This window comes from Lolium rigidum, chromosome 2, assembly GCF_022539505.1.
Source record: "Lolium rigidum isolate FL_2022 chromosome 2, APGP_CSIRO_Lrig_0.1, whole genome shotgun sequence".
Taxonomy (NCBI): Eukaryota; Viridiplantae; Streptophyta; class Magnoliopsida; order Poales; family Poaceae; genus Lolium; species Lolium rigidum.
Window position 1 is genome coordinate 109,422,072 of NC_061509.1, and position 17,019 is coordinate 109,439,090.

The window sequence follows — 17,019 nt, forward strand, 5'->3', positions numbered from 1 at the left end:
GCGCGGCCAGAGGGGGGGCTGCGCCGCCCTATGGTGTGGTGGCCCCAGGCCCCCTCCGAGGCTGCCCTTCCGCCTATTTAAAGCCTCCGTCGCGAAAACCCTATTGCGAAGAACCACGATACGGAAAACCTTCCAGAGCCGCCGCCATCGCGAAGCCAAGATCCGGGGGACAGGAGTCTCGTTCCGGCACCCTGCCGGAGCGGGGAAGTGCCCCCGGAAGGCTTCTCCATCAACACCGCTGCCATCTCCACCGCCATTTTCATCACCGCTGCTGCTCCCATGAGGAGGGAGTAGTTCTCCATCGAGGCTCGGGGCTGTACCGGTAGCTATGTGGTTCATCTCTCTCCTATGTACTTCAATACAATAATCTCATGAGCTGCCTTACATGATTGAGATTCATATGATGATGCTTGTAATCTAGATGTCGCTATGCTAGTCAAGTGAGTTTTACTTATGTGATCTCCGGAGACTCCTTGACCCACGTGTGTAAAGGTGACAGTGTGTGCACCGTGTGGGTCTCTTAGGCTATATTTCACAGAATACTTACTCACTGTTATGAATGGCATAGTGAAGTGCTTATTTATATCCCTTTATGATTGCAATGTATTTTGTATCACAATTTATCTATGTGCTACTCTAGCAATGTTATTAAAGTAGTTTTATTCCTCCTCGCACGGTGTAATGGTGACGAGTGTGTGCATCCGTGTTAGTACTTGGCGTATGCTATGATTATGATCTCTTGTAGATTATGAAGTTAACTATTGCTATGATGGTATTGATGTGATCTATTCCTCCTACATAGTGTGAAGGTGACGAGTGTGCATACTATGTTAGTACTTGGTTTAGTCGAATTGATCTTTCATGCACTCTAAGGTTATTTAAATATGAACATTGAATTGTGGAGCTTGTTAACTCCGACATTGAGGGTTCGTGTAATCCTACGCAATGTGTTCATCATCCAACAAAAGAGTGTAGAGTATGCATTTATCTATTCTGTTATGTGATCAAAGTTGAGAGTGCCCACTAGTGAAAGTCTAATCCCTAGGCCTTGTTCCTAAATACTACTATCGCTGCTTGTTTACTGTTTTACTACGTTACTACTGCTGCGTTACTACTGCTTGTTTACTGTCCTGGGCAAAGCACTTTTCTGGTGCCGTTGCTACTACTTATTCATACCACCTGTATTTCACTATCTCTTCGCCGAACTAGTACACCTATTAGGTGTGTTGGGGACACAAGAGACTTCTTGCTTTGTGGTTGCGGGGTTGCATGAGAGGGATATCTTTGACCTCTTCCTCCCTGAGATCGATAAACCTTGGGTGATCCACTTAAGGGAAACTTGCTGCTGTTCTACAAACCTCTGCTCTTGGAGGCCCAACACTGTCTACAAGAATAGAAGCTCTCGTAGACATCAGAACTCCATCTTCATTTCTTCTTCTTGATCATATCACATATATATATATATCTTCATACCGATGATCTTGATGCCAATACACAAGGAATATACCATTAGTCCATAGGAGTTGTCATTAATTACCAAAACCACACATAGGGGCAATATACCCTTACACACTGTCGAGGAGGTCGCTTTTACCATGAGCAAGCGTCGCTTGCAGATAGACGAAGATTTTATTACGACGGCTGAATCTAGTCCCACCGACCGAGATAATGATGCCGTTGGAGCTTCTCCGCCTTCTCCTGCCGACAAGGGGCCATCAGGCTTTTTCGCTGCTGAGGATGACTTGGAACTGTGAGCATCTTCACTCCTTCGTAACTTAACTTTTGTCATTTTGTATGCTGATCATTCTCTTTTCTGAAGTAGCTCTGATGATGATCTTATCCCTCTCGCAAAGAGGGCTAAATTATCTGCTGAGAGAGCGGCATCAGCTAAGGAACCGAATCCTTCTCCTGCCAAGTCAACGCCTCATACGAGGACGGCCGTGGAGAAGATTCCAGTGTCGAAGGTTATTCCTCCTGGCGATGCTCCTACTTCGTTAGCTTCTCGCGATCACGTAAGTACTTATTCTACCTCGTTTTGCTGAATTTTCTTCATGTCGACTGAATCTCCCTGATTCCCTTGCTGCAGCCGATTTATGCCACAGTCGATGCTGTGGTAGATTTCGCCGAGCAGTTTACCCGACTGGAGGCTGAAAACGCCCAGCTTCGGAAGACTGTCAAATCTTCGGCTGATCAAGTGCTGGAGGCCAACAGGCTTGCCACCAACGTCAAGAAGGAAAATGCCTTGCTGAAGGAGGAGGTGTCGAAGCTGAAGCGACGGATGAAGGATGAGCGAGGATGCCAGGCGTGCGGCAGCGGTTGCAGTCGATAAAAAGGAAGGCGTCCTCCGTGAATCCATCAAGGATTTATTGGGTAAAGTTCATGACACATAGTTTTCTCCTTTGGTATTTCCTTTCTGGCTGCTGATCTGTCTTTCTTTCAGAGGCCGCCAATATAACCGTCACTCGACGCCATCAGCTTCGGGAGGACTCCACATCCGATGCCCTGTCGCTTGCTGCTGAGTCTAATGTCCAAGTCCTTGGACTTCTGCAAAAGACTAGAGGAGCATTGTCGAGGCTGTACTCGATGATCTTCCCGAAGCTGAAGCAGGACAAGACCCTTGGCGAGATGGCGGATGCTTTTCTTGTCGACTCTTCCGAGCCAGTGGAGGTATTGAAACGCCGTTCCCGTTTATTTGGGGCGGTTCTTACTTTCCAGCTGCTAATGGGCCACGGGATGGGGTCTGATTTGGAGAAGTTATCTAAGGCCTTGCCTGTGGATGACGACAACCACATAGTCGACCTTGAACCCTTTAAAAGATCAGCAGTGACTTGTGCCAACCAACTCCTGAAGTTGGTAGATGAAGCACAGGCCAAGCCCGCTCCTGAAGCTGCTCCTGGCTCATCATCAGTCCCTCCTTGAACTTTTGCTTAAAGACTTGTAACTGAGACCACCTACAATTTGACTTAGTCCTGTTTTACTTCGGCTCTGTTGCCAATTCAAACGATCTTTTGAATGTAATGTATACGCTAAGCGCTCCCGATGGGAGCTTTATGCTAATGTCGTTCTGAACCAAAGATTGTACTGCAGATCGCTTCATCTTCTTCCCGTGCCGAGCTTTTCTCAGATCCTTCGACTAACGATGAATCTGACCTTGTTCGCCGCTTACGTGACCAAGTGTCTCGTTTAAATAAAGACATTACTTCTCTTCGGGCCATGGCAGCGTTGGTAAAGAAAAAGGGAGAAATAGCCACTGCTGTCGAGCAATATGCTCTCGATGGTCTCCATGTCACCACCGAAAGTTTGGGTTGTGAGTGTTTCCCCATCTTCTGATCCCTGGCGTAGCTCGGATGTTCTTTTTAACTGATATTCATTCCTTCCCAGTTGTATCTTCAGATAAGTCCGAGGAGGATAGGAAGATCCACGAGAAGGTCGAGGCGATGACTGATGCTGCTCACCCAAAGCTAGATCTGTGGCTGCACCGTCCGAAGGCCGTTATCATGGCGAAGTTTGAGCATCGGGTGGAGAAGGCGCATTACTACTTTGATAAGTTCCACGCCCATCTCACGATGGTTTGGAAGACTTTGTTTCCTCTGGATCAGGCACCCGAAACCTTGTCTGCCCTGTCCACCCGATTCAAGTCGCCAAAAAGGATTTGGCAGTTGGTGCGGAAAGAGCTTCTGGCTGGTGCTGAACTTGCTTTTGCTTCGGTATTGGCATGCCATCCATCCTTAGACTTGAGGGCCGTAGGAAACACTGAGAGGAGTTTAGGCCAATATTATGATATTGCTAGAGGCCCTGCGTATACCATTGTCTCTCGGATGGAGTCGTGCCTTGAGAAGGAAACGAGGGGTCAAGGGAACCAAGGAGCCCAGTCATGAATGTAACAACCTTGTACATGCATAAGATTGTTTTGTACAAATTTACCGCGTGCGCTACATGCTATACTAGTTTGATTGATAATTTATTGTCGAGGGCAGCTGAGTAATCAGTTCAACCTGCTCTCTCGACGACTTCGTTGAATTTTGCAATGTTATTGCGAAGTCGATATGTAAGTTTTTGTAAGAGCGAGACCCATCGACTTAATCGAGGGAATTAGACGCTTGGCTTCGTCGCGCGGTGCACCGGTTTGAGCCTTATTTTGTGATATTGTAACCATCGACTGCAGCACTCGCGTATTTTTCGAGGCTTGGATTGGTTGTTTTAGTGCGTCATTAATCTTAGCTCTCGTTGAGAGTATTTAATCAATGACACTGTGTAAGCGTATTCTTCAGGCCAGCGCTCCCGATGGGAGTAAGAGCCAATGGTTCTGGGCCCCAAACGATATGTTCGGGTGGTAGGGCCTGAACTAAGAAAAAGGTAGAGAACCTGATTAGAACTTTATTCATAATGCAAAAGCAACATTAAGGGATGTCAAGTAAGTAAAAACAATTGTATCCTATGTATAGAACCTTCGCAACTGTGCGATGTTCCATGGATTCCCAACGTCTTTTCCTGAAGCTGGGTTTTTGAGCCGATATGCTCCTCCTGGTATCACTTCAGTGACGATGTATGGTCCTTCCCATGGGGATTCGAGTTTCAGGGGTCTTTCTTGCTTCAGCCGAAGTACCATATCCCCAACATTAAAGCTTCGACTGCGTATCCGTCGGCTGTGATAATTCCTCAACGCCTGTTGGTACACCGTCGTTCTTGCCAAGGCAATGTCTCGTGCTTCGTCGAGAAGGTCCACGGCGTCCTGCAGCGCGATGTTAGAATAAGATTCTGTATACGCTGTCACCCAAGGAGCTTCGAACCGAACGTCGGCTGGTAGAACTGCTTCGGCTCCATGCACCAAGAAAAACGGGGTGTACTGAGTCGACCTGTTAGACGTAGTGCGCAAACTCCATAGCACAGATTTTAGCTCCTCGACCCAGGCTCCAGCCGCGCCTGTAAGGCGTTTCTTGAGGCCATCCCCTATTAGACCGTTGATCCTTTCCACCTGCCCGTTGGTCTGCGGGTGGCTTACTGATGCAAACTTTAATTTGATTCCTTCGTCGTCGCAGAACTTTCGGAACTCTTTGGAATCGAAGTTAGATCCGTTGTCTGTGACGATACTGTGGGGCATACCAAACCGACAAGTTATTCCTCTGAAAAACTGAACTGCTATTTCGGCCTTTTGGTTTCGAACGGGCACTGCCTCGATCCACTTGGTGAATTTGTCGACTGCGACCAGCAAATACGTGTGCCCTCCAGGCGATGACCTCGGCAGTGGTCCAACTTGGTCGAGTCCCCACTGAGCGAAGGGCCAGGCTAGAGGTATTGTCATTAGATCTGTTGCGGGAGCGTGCGGTTTTGGGGAAAAGCGCTGGCAGGGGTCACATTTCATGACTAGATCTCGAGCATCCGACGCTGCTGTTGGCCAGTAAAATCCTGCCCTGAAGGCTTTTGCTATAAGGGCCCTGCTTCCTGCGTGGTGTCCGCAGGTTCCCTCATGTATCTCGCGCAGTAGTGCTTTTCCATCGTCAATGGCGATACACCTTTGGAGGATACCCGAGATGCTACGCTTGTAAAGCTCGCCATTAACCACAGTGAAGGCCTTTGACCGTCTGACGATCCGCCTTGCTTCCACAGAATCCTTTGGCAACTCCTGCTTCGTCAGGTATGCTAGTAACGGTTTGGTCCATAGCGCCTCAAGGAGGAGGACTTGCTCCGCTGATGAGGGTGAAGGTTTTTCGACAGTTTGCTGCTGGTCCGCCACTGATTCATCAGTCGATGATTTTGAAGGTGCCGAAGCTTTCTCCTTTATCGATCGCTGGGCAATGACTTCGTAAAACACTCCGTCTGGGATGGGGGAGCACATGGACCCGATATTCGCCAGAGTGTCGGCTTCTTCATTGCTGGCTCTGCCGATATGTTTGAGTTCGCATCCTTCAAACTTGGCTTCCATATTTTGATACAACTGTCGATAAGCGATCATGTTGTCGCTGACTGCGTCACATAGGTTCATCGACTGCTGCACCACCAAGTTTGAATCTCCGTAGATTTCTAGGCGAGTTGCCCCGCATGCTTTCGCCATCCTCATCCCGTGCAGCAACGCTTCATACTCTGCTTCATTGTTCGTCGGCAGGGAGAAATTCATACGTAGTATGTACTTCATCTTATCTCCCTGCGGAGATATCAATATCACTCCTGCTCCTGCGCCCGTGCTCCGTTTTGACCCGTCGAAGTACATTGTCCATGATCCCGACATGTCGGGTGCTGCTGGTGTCTGTGACTGGATCCAATCTGCCACGAAATCTGGGAGGACTTGGGATTTTATCGCCGTTCGATTAACGTAAGTTATGTCGTGTGGCGCTATTTCGATGGCCCATTGGGACACTCGACCCGTGGCTTCTGGATTAGTCATTATGTTCTTCAATGGCGCTTCACTTACGACGATAATCGGATGCTCCGTGAAATAATGATGCAGCTTGCGAGCCGACTTCCATACTGCATACGCCAGCTTCTGATGGTGAGGGTATCTCTGCTTCGCGGGTGTGAGTACTTCACTGAGGTAGTAAACGGGACTTTGAACACCGTGGACTTTTCCTGCCTCTTCTCGCTCAACGACCAAAATGCTGCTGAAGACTTGTACTGTTGCGGCTATGTACATAAGTAGCGTTTCTTTTTCGTGTGGGGTGACGAGGACTGGGGACGTCGACAGGATTTTCTTCAGGTTATCAAAGGACTCCTGCACCTCTTTTGTCCACTCGAACTTTTCTGACTTTTTCATCAGGTTATAAAAAGGCAGAGCTTTTTCTCCCAGCTTGGCGATGAATCTACTAAGCGCTGCCAGTCGCCCTGCCAACTACTGCACTTGGTGCAGATTCTTTGGCGGCTCCATGTCGAGAATAGCTTTGATCTTCAAAGGATTGGCTTCGATTCCCCTGGCTGAGATGAAGTACCCGAGTACCTGTCCCCCTGGTACTCCGAAGAAACATTTTTTGGGATTTAGCTTGATTTTATACTTGTCGAAGTTGTCGAAAGTTTCCCGTAAGTCATCGATGAGGGTGGCGGCGTGCTTCGTCTTCACCACGATGTCGTCGATGTAAACCTCGATGTTCCTCCCAATCTGCTCTCCAAGGCAAGCCTGCATGCAACGTTGATAGGTTGCTCCTGCGTTTTTTAACCCGAAGGTCATGACGTTGTAACAGAAAACGCCGTGTGGGGTGATGAACGCGGTTAGCTCCTGGTCCTCTTTTTTCAGTTTGATCTGATTATACCCAGAGTATGCATCAAGGAAGGAGAGGCGATCGCATCCGTCCGTGGAGTCGACTATCTGATCAATACGAGGCAGCGGGAAGTGGTCCTTCGGACAGTGTTTATTAAGGCTGGTGTAATCGATACACATGCGCAGAGCGGTGGTGTCCTTTTTGGGCACCATGACAGGGTTGGCCACCCACTCAGCTTCCTTGAGCTCCCGAATGAATCCCGCTTTACGGAGTCGACTGATTTCTTCACCAATTGCTTTCCTCTTTGGTTCAGAAAATCGACGCATTGATTGATGTACTGGTTTGGCTGTCGGGTCAACATTAAGGGCGTGCTCAGCTAGTTCCCTGGGGATACCTGGCATGTCGGATGGTTCCCATGCAAATATCTCCCAGCGCTCACGGAGGAACTCGATGAGCGCGCCTTCCTATGCGCCAGCAAGGTCAGCCGACGTATTAACCGTTTTCTTCGGGTCAGTGGGGTGCACCTGCAGCTTCTTGGCTTCCTTTGCAGCGTCAAATTCGTCGGATCTTACGTTTCGATTGTCGGCTGGTGGCTGCGTGTGATCTGTAACGGTGTCGATCGTGTTGAGTTCTTCCTTGGCTCCGAACTTCGAGGCGATCTTCTGGAACTCCCTGTCGCAGTTGTCCGATCGAGCAAAGCTTCCATGAACGGCTATTGGGGTCCCGTTGTTGCCTGGCATCTTCAGTTTCAGGTACGCATAATGAGGTACGGCCATGAATTTGGCAAACGCGGGCCTGCCGAGGATGGCGTGATACTGAGACTCTCAGTCGACTACTTCGAACTCAATCTTCTCTTTCCTGAAATTGCTGGGCGTGCCGAAGACTACGTCCAATGATGTTTTACCAAGAGAATAAGCGGGTCGAGTCGGTATAATACCGTGGAACCCTGTGTCAGACTCTTTTAGCATATCGACTGTTAGACCCATCGCTCTCATTGTGCTGGCGAATAGCAGGTTCAAGCCACTTCCTCCATCCATAAATACTTTGCTCATATTGTACCCTCCAATCTGTGCTTCAAGGACAAGGGCCGCGTGGCCGGGCCTTGGAACAGCTTTGGGATGATCCGCCCTGCCGAAGGTGATACTCTGATCTGACCAGTCGATGAAATCGGGTGTATCAACCATGGCGACTTCCGCATATTTTACTTCCCGGGAGAACTTCTTGATTTCTCTCTTTGAAAAGCTGGTTTTATGGATCATGTTGACTTGCCCGCATGGTTCCGGGAACACCTCGGTTGGTACATGTTTGTCTCCTCCTGCTGGTACGTACGGTTCCGGTACATATGGTTCTGGTGGATAACTGTAGGACCCCGCCCTTCTCTCCATTGCGTGAACTCTCGACATGGCCTCGACCCTGAGGTCGTCGCAGAACTGCCGAATTTCCAGAAAATGTCGACAGTTCCTTAACAGATGACTGGATTTCTCTCGACCGTCCTTTGGATCAATGTAGGAGTGAAGGTAGCATGGTGCCTCGAGTTGCTCCGTAGCCGAAAGGTACGGCGAACGGGTGCGACCCCTGATTGATGATGTGTCGTGGCATCCTTGATCGAGCTGACGAAGGTGAGCTGCTGTTCGTCCTTCCACCTCGCGGTGCGAGCCCCTTCGTCTTTTCCTCTGTCCTGCCATGACGTCGAAACTTCCTCGGTTGCTCTCTTGTATGCTCCTGGGTGGAACTTTTAGGGTTGATGTTGGAGGAACGCCTTCCGAAGCCGCGGCCTTCAGGTCGGATGCGCTGTCCCTAGGGAGGCGAAGAAAACCTCCAGAGTCGATGATGAAGTGGACACCACCGAAAGTACCATCCATGTCGCGAGATGGTCTCGCAGGGATCGGGTGAAGTGCTTCGCGGTGCGGTACGAACTCGAAGGACCCGCAGCGGATTGAATCTCTTGGTTCTGCTGGCGTCGGTGATTCGAGTAAGAACGCCGCGGACGTGACTGGTACTGCCGATGACTTGCCTGGTGCCGACAGGCTTCCCACACACGGCGCCAATTGTCGAGGGTACTCCTCGGCAATGCCCTCCGGTTGGGGCTTAGGGTTGACGGAATCCTGCAAGCTGACACGAGACATCGGTTCACAGACAAGCGGGGAGAGCAATTTACCCAGGTTCGGGGCCCTCGATGAGGTAAAACCCTTACGTCCTGCCTGTCTGTTCTTGATTATGAAGATATTGGGTTACAATGGGGTGCCGAATAGTTCGGCTGAGATCTCGTCGAGAGGCTAAGCGCTATGTTGACCTAGCTCTAGACTTTTGGTGGCTTAGGTTGCTAAGGTTGATTGTGTCCCTCGGCAGTCCCTCTCCTGACCTTTATATAGGAGGCTAGGTCTCAAGAGGTCTAACCGAGTACGACTAGGTTTACAGTAGCTTTAGATCTAATCTTTCCTTGTTCAGCCGCCTCGTTATCTTGCCTGCCAAGGAATCTTCTGGTGCGCCATCCAAGTGGTCCGTCTTCCCTCCAAGTGCCTTCATGGGCCTCCAACTAGACAATACGGGATAGGGCAATGTCGGTTACCCGAAGGGTAATGCCCACGTCACTAACCCCTCTAATGAAGTTTACGTGAAGTTTGGTGTGAAGGAAGTTTTCAAGGGTCAAGAGAGGAGGATGATATATGATCAAGAAGAGTGAAAAGTCTAAGCTTGGGGATGCCCCCGTAGTTCATCCCTGCATATTTCAAGAAGACTCAAGTGTCTAAGCTTGGGGATGCCCAAGGCATCCCCTTCTTCATCAACAATTTATCAGGTTTCTTCTATTGAAACTATATTTTTATTCGGTCACATCTTATGTACTTTACTTGGAGCGTCTGTGTGCTTTTATTTTCGTTTTGTTATTTTCATTCTCTGAATAAATTCATGCTTGTGTGGGAGAGAGACACGCTCCGCTTTTTCATATGAACACTAGTGTTCTTCGCTCTTACTTTTAATGTTCAATGGCAAAAGTTGGAAGCTACTGCACTTATTGTTATTTGGTTGGAAACAGAAAATGCCTCATATTGTCTTGGATAATTTGATACTTGGCAATTGTTTTGAGCTCTCAAGTAGATCATGTTTAATTTCATGCACCATGTAGTCTAAACCCATTAGTGGAGAACTACCGTAGAGCTTGTTGAAATTGGTTTGCATGATTGGTCTCTCTAAGGTCTAGATATTTTTCGGTAAAAGTGTTTGAGCAACAAGGAAGACAAGTGTAGAGTCTTATAATGCTTGCAATATGTTCTTATGTAAGTTTTGTCTGTACCGGTTCATACTTGTGTTTGCTTCAAACAACCTTGCTAGCCAAAGCCTTGTATTGAGAGGGAATACTTCTCGTGCATCCAAATCCTTGAGCCAAAAACTATGCCATTTGTGTCCACCATACTTACCTACTACATGGTATTTCTCTGCCATTCCAAAGTAAATTACTTGAGTGCTACCTTTAAAATTCTATCCTTTGTCTTTGCAATATATAGCTCATGGGAAAATAGCCTTAAAAACTATTGTGGTGAAGAATATGTAGCTATGTATCTTATTTCTTATAAGTTGCTTGTTGAGCGGTAACCATGCTTCTGGGGACGCCACCAACTATTACCTTTGTTGAATATCATGTGAGTTGCTATGCATGTTCGTCTTGTCTGAAGTAAGGGCGATTTTCATGATCAAATGATTTGAGTATGCATATTGTTAGAGAAGAACATTGGGCCGCTAACTAAAGCCATGAATCATGGTGGAAGTATCAGTTTGGACAATTAATCCTCAATCTCTTATGAGAATATTATCTGTTGTTGAATGCTTATGCATTAAAGAGGAGTCCATTATCCGTTGTCTATGTTGTCCCGGTATGGATGTCTAAGTTGAGAATAATCAAAAACGAGAAATCAAATGCGATCTTTCTCCTTAGACCTTTGTACATGCGGCATAGAGGTACCCCTTTGTGACACTTGGTTGAAACATATGTTATGCAATGATAATCCATGTAAATCCAAGCTAATTAGGACAAGGTGCGAGCACTATTGGTAATCTATGCATGAGGCTTGCAACTTATAGGATGTCTTATACATAACACATATGATTTATTACTACCGTTGACAAAATTGTTTCTATGTTTTCAAAATGAAAAGCTCTAGCACAAAAACAGTAATCCATGCTTCCCTCTGCGAAGGGCCTTTCTTTTACTTCATGTTGAGTCAGTTTACCTACTTCCTTCTATCTTAGAAGCAAACACTCGTGTCAACTGTGTGCATTGATTCTTACATGTCCACCTATTGCACTTGTTATATTGCTTTATGTTGACAACTATCCATGAGATATACATGTTACAAGTTGAAAGCAATTGCTGAAACTTAATCATCCTTTGTGTTGCTTCAATGCCTTTTACTTTGAATCTATTGCTTTATGAGTTAACTCTTATGCAAGACTTATTGATGCTTGTCTTGAAAGTACTATTCATGAAAAGTCTTTGCTATATGATTCAGTTGTTTAATCATTGTCTTTACCATTGCTTCGAATCGCTGCATTCATCTCATATGCTTTACAATAGTATTGATCAAAATTATGATAGCATGTCACTTAAGAAATTATCTTTGTTATCGTTTACCTACTCGAGGGCGAGTAGGAACTAAGCTTGGGGATGCTGATACGTCTCAAACGTATCTATAATTTCTTATGTTCCATGCTACTTTTATGATGATACTCACATGTTTTATACACATTTTATATCGTTTTGATGCATTTTCCGGAACTAACCTATTAACAAGATGCCGAAGTGCCAGTTCCTGTTTTCTGCTGTTTTTGGTTTCAGAAATCTTACACATGAAATATTCTCGGAACTGGACGAAATCAAGGCCCACGATCTTATATTTCCACGAAGCTTCCAGAACACCGAAGAGGGACCAGAGGGGAGGCCCAGGGCCCCCACACGCCATGGCGGCGCGGCCAGAGGGGGGGGGGGGGCTACTGTGTGGGCCCCCCAGAACCCTTCCGACTCCGTCTCTTCGCCTATTTAAGCCCTGGTGACCTAAAACCTCGACACCAATAAGCCACGATACGAGAAAAGTTCCAGAGCCACCGCCATCGCGAAGCCAAGATTTGGGGGATAGAAGTCTCTGTTCCGGCACGCTGCCGGGACGGGGAATCGCCCCCGGAAGGCATCTCCATCGACACCACCGCCATCTTCATCAACGCTGTTGTCTCCTATGATGAGGAGGGAGTAGTTCTCCCCTGAGGCTAAGGGCTGTACCTGTACCGTAGCTATGTGGTTCATCTCTCTCTCCCATGTGATCTTTATGCGATCATGAGCTTTGTGATCTAGTTGAATATCATCTATGTGCTACTCTAGTGATGTTATTAAAGTAGTCTATTCCTCCTTCATGATGTAATGTTGACAGTGTGTGCATCATGTAGTACTTGGTATAAGCTATGATTGTGATCTCTTGTAGATTATGAAGTTAACCATTACTATGATAGTATTGATGCGATCTATTCCCCCTTTCATAGCCTGACGGTGACAGTGTGCATGCTATGTTAGTACTCGGTATAATTGCAATGGTCTATCATGCACTCTAAGGTTACTTAAATATGAACTCCGAATGTTGTGGAGCTTGTTAACTCCGGCTTGAGGGAGCTCTTGTAGCCCTACACAATGAATGGTGTTTGTCATCCAACAAGAGAGTGTAGAGAAAGTAGTATTTGTTTATTCAGTTATGTGATCAATGTTGAGAGTGTCCACTAGTGAAAGTATGATCCCTAGGCCTTGTTTCCGAATATCGAATCTCCGTTTATTTACTGTTCTACTGCATGTTTACTTGCTGCCATATTTATTTCAGATTGTTATTACCGCTCATATACATCAATATCACTTGCATTTTACTATCTCTTCGCCGAACTAGTGCACATATACATCTGACAAATGTATTAGGTGTGTTGGGGACACAAGAGACTTCTTGTATCGTAATTGCAGGGTTGCTTGAGAGGGATATCTTTGACCTCTACCTCCCTGAGTTCGATAAACCTTGGGTGATTCACTTAAGGGAAACTTGCTGCTGTTCTACAAACCTCTGCTCTTGGAGGCCCAACACTGTCTACAGGAATAGAAGCGTGCGTAGACATCAAGCTATTTTCTGGCGCCGTTGTCGGGGAACGAAGAAAAGCTACACCACAGAGATCTCTACCTCCCACGTCAACCACGCGCCAGTTGTGGACAACAAGCTATTTTCTGGCGCCGTTGCCGGGGAGGTAAGGTAAAAGGTATTCACATCCTCCGACTACTAAGCTATTTCCTACACAGGAAATATTCTCGGAATTGGACGAAACAAAAGCCCACGGTCTTATTTGTTGGAGATATGCCCAAGAGGCAATAATAAAGTGGCTATTATATATCTTTGTGTTTATGATAAATGTTTATATATCATGCTATAATTGTATTAACCGAAACATTGATACATGTGTGTTATGTAAACAACAAGGAGTCCCTAGTAAGCCTCTTGTATAACTAGCTTGTTGATTAATAGATGATCATCGTTTCATGATCATGAACATTGGATGTTATTAATAACAAGGTTATATCATTATGTGAATGATGTAATGGACACACCCAATTAAGCGTAGCATTAGATCACGTCATTAAGTTATTTGCTATAAGCTTTCGATACATAGTTACCTAGTCCTTCGACCATGAGATCATGTAAATCACTTATACCGGAAGGGTACTTTGATTACATCAAACGCCACTTGCGTAAATGGGTGGTTATAAAGGTGGGATTAAGTATCCGGAAAGTATGAGTTGAGGCATATGGATCAACGAGTGGGATTTATCCATCCCGATGACGGATAGATATACTCCGGGCCCTCTCGGTGGAATGTCGTCTAATTAGCTTGCAAGCATATGAATGGTTCATAAGAGACCACATACCACGGTACGAGTAAAGAGTACTTGTCAGGAGACGAGGTTGAACAAGGTATAGAGATACCGATGATCAAACCTCGGACAAGTAAAATATCTTGTGACAAAGAGAATCGGTAATCGTATGTGAATGGTTCATTCGATCACTAAGTCATCGTTGAATATGTGGGAGCCATTATGGATCTCCAGATTTCGCTATTGGTTATTGGACGGAGAGAGATCTCAACCATGTCCACATAGTTCGCGAACCGTAGGGTGACACACTTAAGGTTTGATGTCGTTTAAGTAGATATGGAATATGGAATGGAGTTCGAAGTTTTGTTCGGAGTCTCGGATGGGATCCAGGACATCACGAGGAGTTCCGGAATGGTCCGGAGAATAAGATTCATATATAGGAAGTCATTTTATAAGTTTGAAAATGATCTGGTGCATTTATGGAAGGTTCTAGAAGGTTATAGAAAAGTCCGGAAGAAATCACTATGGAAGGCGGAGTCCCGGAGGGACTCCACCTAGCATGGCCGGCCAACCCTGGGGTGGAGTCCCAGGTGGACTCCACCAAGGTGGCCGGCCACCCCCCTCCAAGGAAAGGTGGGAATCCCACCTTGGGTAGGTTTCCCTACACATGGAAGGTTTTGGGTTGGGGTCTTATTCGAAGACTTGTAGACCAACTCTTAGGGGTTCCACCTATATAATGAGGAGCAAGGGGAGGGGGACGGCCACACCAAGCCCTAGTTGGCCGCACCCCTATAGTGGCCGGCGCCCCCCTCTCCCAAACCCTAGCCGCCCCTCCTCCACTACCTCTCCCGCATACGCTTAGCGAAGCTCCGCCGGAGATCTCCATCGACACCGCCACCATGCCGTCGTGCTGCCGGGATTCCAAGGAGGATCTACTACTTCCGCTGCCCGCTGGAACGGGGAGAAGGACGTCGTCTTCATCAACACCGAACGTGTGACCGAGTATGGAGGTGTTGCCCGATTGTGGCATCGTCAAGATCTTCTACGCGCTTTTGAAAGCGGCAAGTGACCATCTTCTGCAACAACGAGATCTAATCTCGTAGGCTTTGGAAATCTTCAAGGGTTAGTCTCGTTCATACCCTCGTTGCTACCATCTTCTAGATTGCATCTTGGCTTGGATTGCGTTCTCGCGGTAGGAATTTTTTTGTTTTCTATGCTACGAATCCCATCAGTGGTATCAGAGCCAGGTCTATGCATAGATTGGTTGCACGAGTAGAACACAATTGTTTTGTGGGCGTTGATGCTTTGTTGTCTTTAGTTTGAGTACTTTGCATCTTTGTGGCATAGTGGGATGAAGCGGCTCGGGCTAACTTTACATGACCGCGTTCATGAGATTTGCTCCACGCTCGACATGCAACTTGTATTGCATAAGTGGCTTTGCGGGTGTCTGTCTCTCCTACTATAGTGAAGATTCAATTTACTCTTCTATTGACAACACTAGTATCACCGTTGTGGTTCATGTTCGTAGGTAGATTGGATCTTACTCGAAAACCCTAAACCACGTAAAATATGCAAACCAAATTAGAGACGTCTAACTTGTTTTTGCAGGGTTTGGTGATGTGATATGGCCATAATGTGATGATGAATATGTATGAGATGATCATTATTGTATTGTGGCAACCGGCAGGAGCCTTATGGTTGTCTTTAAATTTCATGTTGAGAGGTATTTCAAACAAGTTGTAATAGTTGCTACATGGGAGAACAATCATGAAGACGGCGCCATTGACCTTGACGCTACGCCGACGATGATGGAGATCATGCCCGTTGATGATGGAGATCATGTCCGTGCTTTGGCGATGAAGATCAAAGGCGCAAAGACAAAGGGGCCCTATCATATCACATATGAATTGCATGTGATGTTAATCCTTTTATGCATCTTATTTTGCTTAGATCGCGACAGTAGCATTATAAGATGATCCCTCTCACTAAAATATCAAGATAATAAAGTGTTCATCCTTAGTAGCACTGTTGCCTAGACTTGTTGTTTCGAAGCATCTCGTGATGATCGGATGTGATAGATTCAACATGTGCATACAACGGGTGCAAGCCAGATTTGCACATGCGGATACTAAGGTTGCCTTGACGAGACTAGCATGTACAGACATGGTCTCGGAACACGGGATACCGAAAGGTAGAGCATGAATCATATGATTGATATGATGAACACTTTGAGTGTTCGCCATTGAAGTTACATCATGTCTCGTGATGATCGGGCTTGGTGTAGTGGATTTGGTTCGTGTGATCACTAAGACAATCCGAGGGATATTGTTTTGAGTGGGAGTTCACCTAGATTTTAATTTTGTTAAATTAAAATTTGAACTCAATTTGTCATAAACTTAGTCTAAACTATTGCAAATATATGTTGTAGATCATGGCGTCCCCATCAATCAATTTTAACCAGTTCCTAGAGAAAGAAAAGCTTAAGAGCAACGGTAGCAACTTCACCGACTGGTTCCGTCATGTGAGGATTTTCCTCGCTGGTGGAAACCTGCAATATGTGCTTGATGCACCGCTAGGTGACCCTCCTGCGGAAACTGAAACCGATGAAGTAAAGAATGTTTACGAGACTCGGAAAACTCGGTACTCTCAAGTTCGGTGTGCCATCCTATGCGATCCGGAAGCCGATCTTCAAAAACGTTTTGAGCACCACGATCCTCATGAGTTGGTCAATGAGCTGAAAGCTATCTTTGAAACTCATGCGGCCGTGGAATGCTATGAAGCATCGAAACACTTCTTCAGTTGCATGATGGAAGAAGGCAGCTCCGTTAGTGAGCACATGCTGGCCATGACCGGGCATGCGAAGAAACTCAGTGACTTGGGAATAGTGATTCCTAACGGATCGGGGATTAATCGTGTCCTTCAATCACTGCCACCTAGTTACAAGAA